Raw genomic sequence first — 14097 nt, 5'->3', positions numbered from 1 at the left:
CAAGCTTTGTTGAAACCAGCCCCTCGACTTGCTTAACGTGCCGGTAACTGCCTTCACACTAAATGGCAGAGCTGAGCAGTTGGGAGGGTGACCATGTGGGCCAAAACACCCAGAACATCCACTAGCTGGCCCTGGACAGAAACACTGGCCGAGTCCAGCATAAAAGACTTTCCAGGTAGTTGTCACGCAGTAACATGGCATGAAAGTATCTGAGATGTCTCTGGTGACAAAGCAGAGGCCCTGCTACTTGAGGAGCACAGTGGATTTCAGGTCAAGGTTGAGCAAGGTGCAGAAGGAAGGAGGGGACATGAGTGACTGCTTAGTGGCTGTGGGTTTCCATTCAGGGTGACAAAAAGGCTTTGGGACCTGATGCGGGTGAAGGCTGCACAACGTGAACGTACTCAATGTCCTTGAACTCCACAGTGAGTTGGTTGATACACTAAGTTTCATGTTATCTGTTTTTTTTTTTTACCATGAAAATAAAATGCAGCCCTTCAAGAGACAGTGATGTAGTTTTTCCTATCCAAGTTCACAGACCCCCTGACCTCCATCCCTGAGCTCCAGGTAAAACCTCGGGAGCTGATCCAGATCTTTCCTCCCATCCTATGGTATGATGTCCCCCTGCTCTAGCAAGGGCTGACCGCCCAGGAGAGGTGTGGAGCTGGGCTCGGCCAATGGCTGGGTGTGGAGGGGTCTGCAGTGCCGGGCTCCTGGGGCAGGGGTCCTGTGTCACCCACGCCTCCCCTCCACTGCTGGCTGGCATCACCATACTGCGTGTAAAGAAGGGACACCCACAGGTCTCAGCCCGCGTGGGGGGGCTGGGGCGTGAACCTGGCCCCCGAGTCCAGGCATTCCACCAGAGTGGCCGATGCCTCCGATCTCCCAGCCCCGCTCCACGGGCCACGGAGGGGAAGGCTAAGTCAGCAACCGCAGCGGGACCTTCCTGCCAAAGCGCTCAGTGAGGAGGCAGCGGGGCAGGGCCCACCCCAGACCTCAGGCAGTGACCCTGGGGTCCCCTGGGGAAGTGCGTGGAAGGCTGCATCGCCCGGCCCAGCCTGTGCAAGAGCCGAGGGCCTCGGGAACCCGCTGGCTTTGCGTTCCATCACCAGCAGCTGCTCCAAGACCCCGAGACAGCACCATCCAAGCCCACAGCCTGGGAGGACAGAGGCCTCAGATGCCCTGCGAAGGCGGGCGCCTAATTGTGGAACTCAATCTTGTTTTCATAGGAATCAATTCGGAGGGATTTTCATTTTCAATTATTCAACAACATCCAATTTTCCCTCTACACCTCTGCCAGACAGGAGGAGAGAAATTGCATATGTCAATCACCCTGGAGAGCTGCTGACCAGCCCGAGGTCACCCCGCAGCCCCCTCAAGCGGAGGGGGTGCTGCAAGGCCCCGAGAATGTGCCCTGGATTGTCTGAGACCAGTGGAGACAGGGGTGGCCTGTGCTCTGGGCCCTGGGATGCTGCCTGGCACTTGCTCTGCCAGTCAGGGAGGGAGACAGACCATCTCTGTGCCACTGAGTGACACCCTTGGGGAGGAGAGATGCAGCCTCTTCCTCCTGCACAGCCCTTCTCCCTCACCTGTCACCGCAGAGGATCCCTCCCTGGTCCTTAGAACCAGCAGGGACCTGCGGGGCCAGGAGAACCCCTCCTCTCGTGGAAAGCGGTTGGAGCATTCTGAACCCGGCTACCTTGCTCCCTAAAGTACGTGTTGGGACCTCTACCTACCTAGGCTTTGCAGGGACAGGCCTCCAGTGTCCTTGCTGTGCTCCCAGGGAAGGTGGGCTCGCGGGTGGGCACCAGGAAGCGGACCACCTTAAATAGGTGGGCCAGAGTTTGGGGGAAGCGTCAACCAAGGGGAAGAGCAAGGTTTCCTCTGATTAAGAAAGTGCTGTCAAGGCGAGGGCTGGATCTAGACTGGATGGTTTAACTGTCTGATCCACTTAAACCCCTGCCAGTCGGGGGGAGCACAGGACCCAAGACGCCACCAGAGTGAGTCACTTCACAATGACTCAGGAGGGTGCAGAGACAGTCTTCAGAGCAATGATTTCATACCTTTCCGCCAGGAGAGCACCCCTCCCCACCAAGCTGGTGCCCTCTGACAAGGGACCAGAGAGCTCACAGGAGGGGTCCAGAAGAAGTGAACTGGGCTTAGGGAACAAAGGGTGGCTGTGCTCCTTTCCTGCAAGGTGGCAGGTGGTGAACAACGCCCCTCCTGAGCAGGGTCAGCTCGGGGCTGCCTGCCTCCCCCGCACCTCTTCCTGGAGCCCTGTGCTCCGGACTCTCCAACTCTTGGCTTTATACCACAGGCAGATTCCTCCAGGCAACATCTGTGCTCAGCACCACGCAAGGGACAGAAGGCACAGCTGATGGAGACCTTCCGGGCTAGTGGTCAAGAGAAGGGACCACATAGGTAGCTGACCGCTGATAACACTGGGTTAATAGCCACCCTGCCTCGAGTTGGGGAAACCCTGCAGGCAAAAGAGGGAGCCAGGTGCAGGAGCAGGATTCCCGCACAGGGAGCCCCCGGGACAGTGACCTGAGTCCAGGCTGTCATCGCTCCTCGCCTGAGCTCCTGGTCTGGAGGAGGACACGGGCTCTTGAACAAGTTATTTCAAAGGGTGACATTCTAAGAGAAATTAGCCCAAAGGCCAACCTGCTCTAGAGGAGGTGAGCAACGGGTAAAGAGGAGGTGGTACTGAAGGTCAGAGGTCAGGTCCTCACTGCAGAGAGCACTCATTAGTCACTTCTGTGACTCCAGGACCTGTCTAGGACACATCAAGAAAATGCTAGGAAATATTTGTTGGGGACATTAGGGCCGAGCTTTAAAGGACTAAAGGACGTGCAGGAATTCACCCCCGAAGGGGAGGAGGGATCGGGCCTCCAACAGAGACGGAGGCTGGAGGTGCTGCGGAGGCTGACAGGAGACGGCTGGTGAGCGTGTGGCCGAGGAGGGCGGACGGGAGAAGATGGCGCTGTGGTGGGACGATCTGGCCCACAGAGAACCCTGCAGGCGGAGGTGCAGGGACTGCACGGCCTCCCGCAGGTGACGCGGAGACTCTATGGAGTTTCCAAGAGGGATGTGGCCGATGTTCACGCTTCTCGAGGGCCACTCTGGGGCAGAGGCACAGCATGGCTGGACACAGAGGGGCCTCGTAGGAAGAGATGGCTGAAGTGCCGGGGGCTACCATCTGAATGTTCTGTCTCCACCAAAATCCGTGGGTTCAAGTCCTGACCCCAAAGTGGTGGCGTTTGGAGGTGGGGCCTACAGGAAGTGACTCAGAGAGCTGAGCCCATGTGAAGGGGATCAATGCCCCTCGAAGAGAGACCCCAGAGGCTTATTTGACTCCTCTGCCGTGGGAGGTGACAGTAAAAAGACACCTGCCAGGAGGTGGGCCCTCACCAGACACCAGATCTGCCAGGGCCGTCACCTGGGACTTCCAGGCTGCAGAAGGGTGAGCCACACACTTCTGCTGTGCATTGTCACCGGCATCCGGTATTTTGCTACAGCAGCAGGAATAAATAAAGACATGGGAGCCGGAAAGTGGAGGAGGAGCCCAGCAAAGGAGGAAGCAAAAGAAGGAGAGCAGGTTCAGGAGGACTCAGGAGGGAACTGAGGGGAGACTCACCCGCGGCGTGGTTGGAACGCGGGAGGGATGAGCCGAGGGGTCTGTCTGGGGGCTGGAGGGCCGTGGACTGAGCCTGGGAGAGACAGTGGCCCTCTTCACCGCGAGGCACCGTGGGACCCAACGGGGGAGTTGACTCTCGGGGAGGAGGCTGAGCTGCAGGCAGCAGAGACCGGCTCCATCCCTGGTCACGCGCGGAGGCTGTCCCTCGATCCCATGGTCAGGACTGTCCCTTTTCTTCCCACTGTGCCAACAGCCCTTCAAAAATATGAGTCCTCACTTATCCTCTGCTTTCCCTCCAAAACTGATGAAGAGAAGATGGTTCAAGGAAAACCTGCAGGTGGGCTTGGACCACTGCAGCCGAGAGGTGGGTGTGTCTGCAGGGACGGGCCCAGAGCCGGGGAAGCCGGGGTGTCCGGCTCAGTGGAGGTGTCCATGGAGTGGAGGAGGCTCCTGGGTCATTGTAGATGCCCCTGCCCCCAGGGGGGACACAGCACCCAATGCTGTCCTGTCACACATGGACTCTGAGGGCCCCCTAAGGAGGCACATGCGGAACAGGACACAACAGAAACCAGGCTCTCCCTCGCAGGCAAGTCCCTTCCCCTCTGCAAGCCTCAGTTTCCTCATAAGCGGAATCAGGATGTCACAGATAGCCTGGAAGCATCAGCTCAGAGCCTCAGAACCATGGCCTGGCCCAGAAGGAGCCCAGCAACAGGTAAAAGTACCAACAATGGTGATGATCCTGAAGACACGTTGCCACTATCAGCTGGGAGGATTGTGGTTATTTAAATTTTCTTGTTTACCTATACTTAAAACCCCACAAAGACCCCTCTGCTCTTAGCATTAAGACTAAGACTCTTAAACTGGCCCATACGACCCATGATTGTCTGACCTCTGCTCCTTACACCTTGGATTAGGCATTTTAACAGTTTACTGTGATGAAATACCTGAGGCTGAGTCACTTTAGAGAGATAAGAGGGTTTTGGGGGCTCACAATTCAGGGGGCTCCAGAGCACAGCACTGACAGCTTGGCTCTGCTGGAGACATCATGGTGGGTAGCATCAAAATGACAGAAAAACATGCGAGAGGGAGAAATTACGTCACCAGAGAGGAAGCCAGAGAAACTGGGGAGTGGCCGGGCAACTTCCTGTTATGGTTTAGATATGATGTGACCTCCAGAAGCCACGCGTGAGACAATGAGAGGAAGTTCACAGGTGAAATGACCGGCTTATGAGAGCTCTGACCTGATGGGTGGATGAACCCATTGATGTGGATTAACTGGGTGCTCTACAGACAGGTAGGGTGTGGCTGGAGCAGGTGGGTCACGGGGTGGGCTTTGGGCTGAGTCTATCTCTCTCCCTCCCTCCCTCTCTCCTTCTCCCTCCCTCCCCTCCCTGATGGCCATGTCCAGAGCTGCTTCCCTCTTCCATGTCCTCCACCATGAGGTTCTGCCTCACCTGGGGCCCAGGGCTATGGAGTTAGCCAGCCATGGCAGCAGGGTGGGGGTGGGGGGTCAGAGGAAGGACGCGGATCCCAACCCCAGGCTGCCCTGTCTCACACGTGTGATCACAGCAGGGAGGGGGCTGCTCCCGGAAGTGCCGGGGGTACAGCAGATGAAAACTGGGCTGTGACGGGGGGACGTACAGGAAAGAGAATCCTCAGCTGAACCCAGATGGAAAGTGGAGTCTGTCTTTGTGGGATTTGTGGCAGGTGGGTGGGCGGATCTCCTGCTGGGGCGCTTGTCTGCACAGGGAGAGCAGAGCTGGGGGAGGAGACGTCTTTTCTTTGGGTCCCCAAGGAAGAGGAGGACACAGAGGTCAGACTGCATCGGAGCTTCAGACGGGAGCTGCAGGTTCCTCTTTCATGAGAGGTGGATTTGGAGCCCAAACGGCAGGGCTTTGGGGCCAGGTGGCACCCTTGGTGAAGGGGACGAGATGGTCCCGCGGCTTCTGCAGAGAGAACTGTGTCACTGCAACTGATCAGACCCAAGCCTCCGCGAAGGCTTTGTAACCAGAGGGAGTGGAGTTAGGCAGCTTCTTAGATGAGCTGTGGTTAGAGCTTTGAGGAACAGTGGGAGGGGACAAGGGTACTCCCCTGCTTCAGAAAGGCCAGCCCTTCGAAGCATCAGGTAGACTAAGTGGAGACGGGTGATGAAGAGCGTCCTCTGGGAGCATTGTATGGGTGATGGTCCTCGTTTGCCTATCAAGATCAATACCCCTTGTCATCCCAGAGCACCCCCCGTGGGAACTGGAGACCCCTCAGCCCCAGCAAGGCCAGGGAGAGCTGCTGTCCCACCTACAGGCCCTTCTCGGCCCAGCGGTGCCCAAGCCGTAAGCCTGAGAGCTGTGACAGACTTGAACCAACTGTGATTCCGTGCAATATCCACTCCGCCTGGCGGACTTCAGACCCGAGGTGGCCTCAGCCCCTGCCCCCATCCGAGTTCATTAGTGAGCCCGGCAGCAAGACGCTCAGCGGCACCGATTTCTCTGGACTCCATGATTTCCCGAGAAGGGATAATAAATGTGTTGGAAAGCGTGGGGTGATTTATTAAAGTGCATCGTATTGCAATGGTTTTACAAGAAGATTAATTTTTAATAAAGAAACCTATTACCTCACTCTTCGAAGACCTTCGCACACCTAAGAAAAATGAGTCTCTCTGCCTCTGTGGGAACTGCCAGGGATTCTTCCCTGGAACAAGGTCCACTTTGTTCTTTTCTCTCCCCTAGAGAGGGAGACGGACTCTCTGAGTGGGGTCTAAACAGAACTTTGGGCCCTTCCCAGTCCACTAGTGACCAAACGCCCATTTCTTAGGCTCGATTCTCAGTCATGCTGACTTGGGCTCCTGGTCACCAGAGCTGCCCCTTGTCCAGCCAGGAGATGTGGCCCAAGGCAGATGAGGGACCCTCAGGTACCCAGGACATGGCTCAGAGGCTGACCACGGGTGCCTCCAACAGGGGCCTGGGGGGATTGAAAGGAGACCCACAGGTGACTGAGGTTCAGAAAGTAGCCCAGGAATAAAAGCAAAGAGGAGGGGAAGAGAAGCCGGACACTGGAGTCGAGCACGGCATCCCTGGGTGAGCCTGGGCAAGTCCCGTGGCCGCTGAGCCCGGGTTTCCTCATCAGTGAGATGGGCATCGATGGGAATTCAGGGAGGGCTCAATTAACTAAACGGATGACGTGCCGCCTGCCTAGCAAAGGAGAGGGGAGGAAGCCGGCGTCCCTGGGAGGGGGGTCTTGGGAGCAGGAGGGATTTTTATATAAATTCAAGGTTTTCAGAGGGAATACGACCTTTTGTCTCTTTTTCTTAGGAACAGCATTCAAGGAAATGGAGTCTGCTGAAGAGACTCTGGTGAAGGCTGAGAAGGGGCAGTGTGTGAGTGCCAGCCGAGGGACTTGGGCTGCAGCTCTTCCTCGGGAGGATTGCGAGCAGAGAAAGGTACTCACTGGCAAGAGTAATTCAGCTTAGCTAACTTGGAGACGGAGGGTTAGTCATTGAAATTATTAATAATCACTAATGTAATTGTCATCGTTATCATAATTGCTTAAAATGAGACTTTATGGAACAAAAATTGGTTGAGAAGCTGCCATGGGCCAATCCTAGCATTCCATCCACCACACACCGATCCTAGAATTCCATGTGCCATGTGCCAGTTCTAGCATTCCATCCACCACAAGCCAAACTTAGCCTTCCATCTGCCATATTGCCAGGGTCTCCTGGCAACAATGAGGACCATCAAGTCTATATGAAGGGCTTTTACTGAATTCAAGGTCATAATAAATCACTAAAATCCTCGGTGAGATTGGATCCAGAAAATAGCAAAACAAGAATAGCTAATAAATATCAACCTCTGGGTCTATGCAAACTATTGTGGTTTGGATATGAGGTATCCCCCAAAAGGTCATGTGAGAGATAATGCATGAACATTCAGAGGTAAAATGATCAAATTATTAGAACTGTTACCTATTCAGTGGATAATCCATTTGAATGGATCAACTGGGTGGTAACTGTGGGCAGGTATGGTGTGGCTAGAGGAAGGAGGTCATTGGGGATGTGCTCTTGGGGTTTATATTTTGTCCCTGGCACCCCCCTCCTCTCCTTCTACCCCCCCCCTCCTTCCTGTGAACTGAACACAGGCTGGAGAAGTCTTAAAATGGTATTATCAGAGCTTAATGATCCATTATGGTGGGAGCACAGAATACCACAATGCCAGTAGGACTGTGGACAGTAAAGACTAGGCTCATAATGTTTCAGAGGAGGACGACTCTATTGGAAGTTGGGTTAGAGGTCATTCATGTTACATTCTGACGAAGAATTTGTATTTTTTCTGTGTCATGCTGCTTTCTATGAAGTTGAATTTAAAGGTGATGTATTGATTGATCTTGTGGAGAAAACTTCAAGGCAGTACAGCATTCAGTTGGTGACATGGCTATTGCTGGTGGCTTCTAACCAAGTTTACTGTAGCATTTAGTACTCTGCTTTTGGTAGCAAACAGCAGAGGAGGAGAAGATTTGAAAGACTTGCAATTTGTCTATAAATGGGTGAGTAAAACTGGGGCCAAGGAAGTTGTGGTAATTGAAGAGGTTATAGCCACCAAAGAGATGCTAAGTATTTTACACAGAAACAACAGGAAACACGGCTTGAGGGCATCTCAGAATTGGCAAGACCACACCCATCACAGACTTAAGGGTATAAAAGTAAAAACTTTGAAGAGACAGACCATGGGGGTATGCTGTTTGCATGGGGGAGCCTAGGAAGTTGGATACTCAGAAGCTGCTGCAGCCTTGATCTTAGCAGTCCAGGCTATGGCTTGAGATAGTAGAAAATCTTATTGTTGTCCATGTGGTACTGGTTTTGAATAAATGTAGGATGCTAGAATAGAGGCTCATGCAGGTTTTCACTGAGATTTCAAAGAAGGACCTGGGAGGCCTGGCAAAGTGTAACAGAGTGAGAATCCCTGAGGAATACCCCTGAGAGAACAATATGTAAAGATATGAGATGGAAACTGAGGCTCCCCACAATTAGGAGATGCCAGTAACATAGAATGTCTGCCAAGGGAAGCTGCAGTAACTCAGCAGAATCAAGCAAAGAGAGAGGCCATGTGGGTTGCAACCAGCAAGGCCATAGCGGTGGAGATAGATAATCCCCTTGGAGAGAACATCACTATGCCATGGGCCCCAGATGCTGGACATGGATCTTTAGGACTTGTTTGTCCAGCTGATTTGGGTCTTTTGTCTCATCCCTTCTTTCTTTGCCCCGATTTCTCCCTTTTGGAATGGAAATGTTTTCTATGTGCCATTATATATTGGATATGTACAACTTGCTTTTCATCTTTACAGGGAACCACAGCTAACAGTTTGCCTTGAGTCTTGGATGAGATTTTGGACTTGGACTTTTGGCAATCCTGGGACCACTGGATTATAGGGATTCTTGGAAAGGGGCTAAATGTATTCTGGATTTTGAGATAGGCATGAGTTTGGAGAGCCCGGTGCAGCATGTGATAGTTTGGATATAAGATGTTACCTGAAAACTCACATGTGAGACAATGCAAGAATTTTCAGAGGTGAAATGATTACATGATGAGAGCTGTAACCTAACTGGTGGATTAATCCACTTGAATGAATTAACTGAGTGGTAAATGTAGACAGGCAGGGTATGCTAGAAGAAGTAGGTCCCTGGGAAGGTACCTCTGGGGTTTATATTTAGTCTCTGGCACCTCTCTCTCCTTCTTATTCTTCTTTTTAGATGTCATGAACTGAGCAGATTTCCCGCCCCATATCCTGCCACCATGAGGTTCTGCCTTATCTCAAGTTAAGAGCCATGGAGTCAGCTATCCATGGACTACACCTCTGAAACTCCAAGACAAAATAAACTCTTCCTCCTGTTGTTCTTGTCGGGTCTTTTGGTTACAGCAACGTGAAGCTGACTAAAATACAGATACTCTGCCAAGTACTTGACATATTGATTCATTTAAAACTCTGCAAGGTGGAGAAACTATTTGCGCACCACATATCTGATAAAGGATCTCTGTTATGTAGAGAACACTTAAGTTCAATGACAAGACGTGCCTAATCTGGATATCTAATAGAAATGCACTCCTACAACATGTGGCCTTCTGAGTCCTGCTTCTGTTTCACTGAGCACAATGTGCTCAAGGTCATCCGCACTGCAGCCTGTATTAGTGCTCCATTCTTTTTATGCCCGAATAATATTCTATTGGATGGATATATCACATAGAAATAGGCAGTAAGTTAGCAGTAGCCAGGGGGTTGGGGAGGAGTGATCAACAGTGACTACCTCTTGGTTATGGAGTTAGGATTAGGTAATGAAGAGGTTCTGCAGATGGATGGTGCTGGCGGTCGCACAATAGTGTGAATGTTCTCAATGAAATGGACTGTATGCTCAAAGATGGCTCAGATGGTAGAGTGTATGTCCTTTGTATTTCCCCACAATAAACACGTCTAAATGGTTAGAAAATTGATAAACCAAATGAAAAATTGGGCAAAATTTTGAATGGAAAGTTTACCAAAGAGCATACTGTACTTGGTGAATGACCACGTACAGTATGTCCAACATCACTAGTCATCACAGAAATGCAAATCAAAGCCAGAAGAGACAGGGATACACCCCCCATTAGAATGCCTAAAATTGAAAACACTGGCCCTAACAAATGTTGCTGACCATGTAAAGAGTTAGGACTTCTGTACGCTTCTGGTGGAAATGTACAATGGTTCAACCTCTTTGGAAAACAGTAATTTCTTTTTTCTTTTTCCCCAAGATGCTGGGGACAGAACCAGGAGTAGAACTCAGTGAACTACAGCCTCAGTGAGGCAAGATAAACATCACCTATAAATAATCCAGCCCTTCTACTCCTAGCCACTTACTCAATAGACATGGGATTTGTACCCAGCCGTTCACATCAGCATTAGCCGTAATGGCCCCGAACTGGATATGAATCAAGGGCCCATCCGTGTTTGGATGAACAAGATGTGGACTACTACTCAGCAATCAAAAATGAAATGCTATTAAGTGCAACCACCTGGGTGACCCTGAAAACCACTATAGTGAGACTCAAGAGCCTATACTTGTTGAGTCCTTTTAACTCAATTTACATGAAATGTCCAGCAAAGGACTTCGATATCAAAGACTGAGATATCAGATCAGTCATTTCTTGGAACTTCAGGAGTTTCTGGGAGCTGGAAAGTAAGGGCACAAACACTGTGAATGTAGTTTGGGGTGATGGACAAGTGCTGAAACAGGACTGTGGTAATGACTGCATAACTCCATGGCTTACTAACCACACTGCACCCTACATGACCAGCAGGTAAATAGTACAGTAGGTCACACACATCTCAATAATATTTAAGATGGTGTATCCCATATGATTCCAGTTTTATAAAATTCTAGAAAATGCAAACCAGTCTACAGGGTGGAAAGCAGAACTGGTTGCCTGCGGAGGTGGGAAGAGCTGGGAGATTTCAAAGAATCCTTGAGGAATGCGTATTTTTATTATCTTGACTGAGGTGGCAATTTTGCGGGTCTACACAGATTTCAATACTGATCAAATTCTACTTTTTGCGTATGGGAAGTTTTCTGGGTGTGAAATTATACCTTAGTACGTTGTTTTTTCCTAAAGGAGAGAAGATTCCCTCTTGAGCACAACCTGGTTCTTTAAGGCCACCCCATTTTGCACACGCACACACGCACACACGCGCACACACACACACACAGAATTCAGGAAGACACCAACAGTGAGCCTCAGCATTGAACAAGGTGTCCAGGAGGCCTCCCTCAGGGAGAGGGAATATGGGTAAATCCTTGTGGACTCCTTTCTTGTGGATCCAGCTATGCTGAAGGGAGAAGAGCAGGGCCGATCCGGGGTTCCCTGGGCTGGATCAACCCAGCAAGGGTGTCATCCATCTCTGAGAGTCCCGTCACAGGTGCCACCAACACCGCAGGGCAGAAGTAGAGGTGTGTGAGAGCTGAGCAGATCTGTCTGCTCCTCAGACTGGGCAACTTGGAAAGAAAAAATGTCTTTTCTGGAATCTAGAAGTCCCAGATGGAGTCTCATCAGGACTGGTTTTTCTGAGGCCGCTCTTCCTGGCTCTAGATGTTGTCTTCTCCCTGTGTCCTCACACGGACTTCCCTCTGTGTCCTCGTCCCTTCTTATAAAGGTAGAAGTCATCTTGGATCAGCAGCCATGCTAGTGACTGTGTAGTAACTTAATTACCCCTTAAAGACCTTCTCTCCAAATATGGCCACATCCTGACACACTGGGGGCTAGGTCCCGACTTGCGGCACAACCCATCCCATCCAAGACACAGGTGCGACGCCTGCAGGCCTGGTAGGTGCTCAGGAGACAGAGCAAATGGAGGGAGACTGAAAAGAAATGGGTTGGAGAAGCCCAGAGAGGGTGTTTGTCGACAGGTTTGAGGCGTGGTGCTACGGCTGGCTGCTCTGTCTTGGGCTGGTCTCACCCTGGAAGGGTGGAGTGGTGCAGCTCCTTACTCCCCAGAGAACTCAAAGCATCGTTCAGACTAGCAACACCAGCCTCCGAGAGATGCAAAATCACCAGCCCCAGCCCAGAGCAGCTCAACAAGAGTCTGCACGGCAGGATGCCCCGGCTGGCCGACGCGATCAAGTCTGAGGGGTGCTGGTCGGGCTCAACTCTTACGGACTCCCTCCCCTTCAGAAGCCAGGCATTCCGGAAGCATCCCTGTTTTGAGACACCCCTTCTCTCTCTGTTCACCCTAGGCATACACTTGTGAGGCTACCTGTGCCATTAAGTTATAACAAGGCTGTAATGAGCCCTATTAGCAAGCTGGTTTGCACCCAATTGATTTCCTGGTTGTGCAAATGTGCCCCGTGATGACCCATTTTAATAGTGAGTGGAATTAGCCCAGAAGCCCAGCTCCACTGTGACGGTCAGAGAGCTTTCTGAGATGACCCGGGAGGAAGCCAGGTCACAGGGGGTCCCAGCACTATGGCTTCCCCAGGATACGGCACATCAGTGAAGGAAATGCTAGAAATTCTTAGATGGTTACAGCTTCCAACCAAAGGCTGAAGAGGAAGTGACCCATGTCACAGACGCAGGAAGGGAAGGAGCAGGTGGTCCTGATGGTCCCACTGCCCACCCCATCACTGTCTGCCTGCCACGGGATACCATGGGGCTCAGAGCAAGTAAGTGATCATGCCCATCACCCAGAGAGTGACGAGGACCCTGATTTGGACCTGGGTGGGCTGCATGAGGCCTGGTCACCTGCTGGGCCGTGGCGGGGGCCTGCAGGTGGAATGCAGAGACACGTGCAGCTTCCCCTGGCTTTGGAAAGACACTTCTTTCATCTCTTCCTGGGGCTTCGGCCCCTCCTGTGGCAGGAAAGGCTGACCTCTTGGAAGAATGACCCCATGAGGCTGAGAAAGCAGGTTGGGGAGGAGCAGTGGGCCCCCGTGGGGAGGCCTGACGTGAGGCTCTCGGGGGGCCGAGCCAGGCTGAGGTCAAGGACCCAGCGGCCACCTCCGTGCTGATTAGGGAAACTTGACCCCAGGTCTCACCAGGTTCCTGAACTGCCAGCTCCATCTCTCCACATCTGTCCCTGGCAAGGACCCAATTTCCTAATGAAGCCAGGGTACTGGATTCCCTGCGAGGGCCTCATGTTTGTCACCTGTTCGACTCTGCTCTTTGATGGCGTCCCCTCCATATTCACGCTCAAGCTAAATCCCCACGGAGGTGAGGGTCAGAGGGGAGCCTTTGGGGAAGTGACCATGGACTAGTTCTATAAGAGGCTGGAAGGAATGAGCTCTGGCCCTCTCTGCTCTTCATCTTTCCTGTCAGGTGAGGACACAGCCCCCAGCCGTCCTTCCCTTTACACTCCTGCCACCAAGCCAGGGTGCCGCAGGAAGTTCCACTCCAGACACCAGAAGCATCCCTGAGATGACACAAAAAGAACTTTCTGTTCCCTCTAAATCACCCAGTCTCAGGTATTTTGTTATAGCAGCACAAATGGACGTTGCCAGCCCCAGGGTGCCGGACCTTTTCTTATCTGTTCCCCTTGGGTGGCCATAAGGGGAGGCTGGTCGGCTTTTACACACCAGGGGCCAGACTGCGTCATGTGGGAATAACACCAGGCGTCCCCTTGATCCTGTGGGGCTGTGAGCTCCTCAGACCACGGTCATGGCCATTCACTGCCTCACTGAAAGCCTGGCCCTGTGCTGGACAGACCCCCCATCTGTCCCTGCAGGAGCCACACTGCAGCCTTCTCCATCTGCTGGGCAGCCTGACAGGTGGACATGTATGCACCGTATTGGTGGGTCCCCTTCCCCACAGAGCTGGGTCAGGGGCATCACCAGGACAGGAGAACCCTAGAGAGAGGGTCACTCCTGTCTTGACGGCTTCTGCTGGAACAGGGGTTGGCCCTTGCTGAAGGTCACACCACCACGGGCCACCTGTCCCACGGCCCAGGGTTCTGGT

General features: G+C 52.4%; 1 protein-coding gene and 1 long non-coding RNA gene across 2 annotated transcripts in view; one reads left to right on the top strand and one right to left on the bottom strand.

Moving 5' to 3' along the window:
- Rbfox1 (RNA binding fox-1 homolog 1) overlaps positions 1–14097 on the bottom strand; it is a 1611415-nt gene that overhangs the window by 1440777 nt on the left and 156541 nt on the right. The window lies entirely within an intron of this gene.
- LOC124081497 (uncharacterized) lies at positions 3613–10302 on the top strand. Its single transcript, XR_006848068.2, has 3 exons — positions 3613–4928; positions 6940–7067; positions 9375–10302. It is a non-coding gene; the product is annotated as an uncharacterized LOC124081497 (long non-coding RNA).

Source organism: Marmota monax, unplaced genomic scaffold (assembly GCF_021218885.2).
Source record: "Marmota monax isolate L192 unplaced genomic scaffold, Marmota_monax_Labrador192_F-V1.1 WCK01_AAM20220418_F8-fsc00035, whole genome shotgun sequence".
NCBI classification, from domain to species: Eukaryota; Metazoa; Chordata; class Mammalia; order Rodentia; family Sciuridae; genus Marmota; species Marmota monax.
This window is presented reverse-complemented; position numbering and strand designations above follow the sequence as displayed.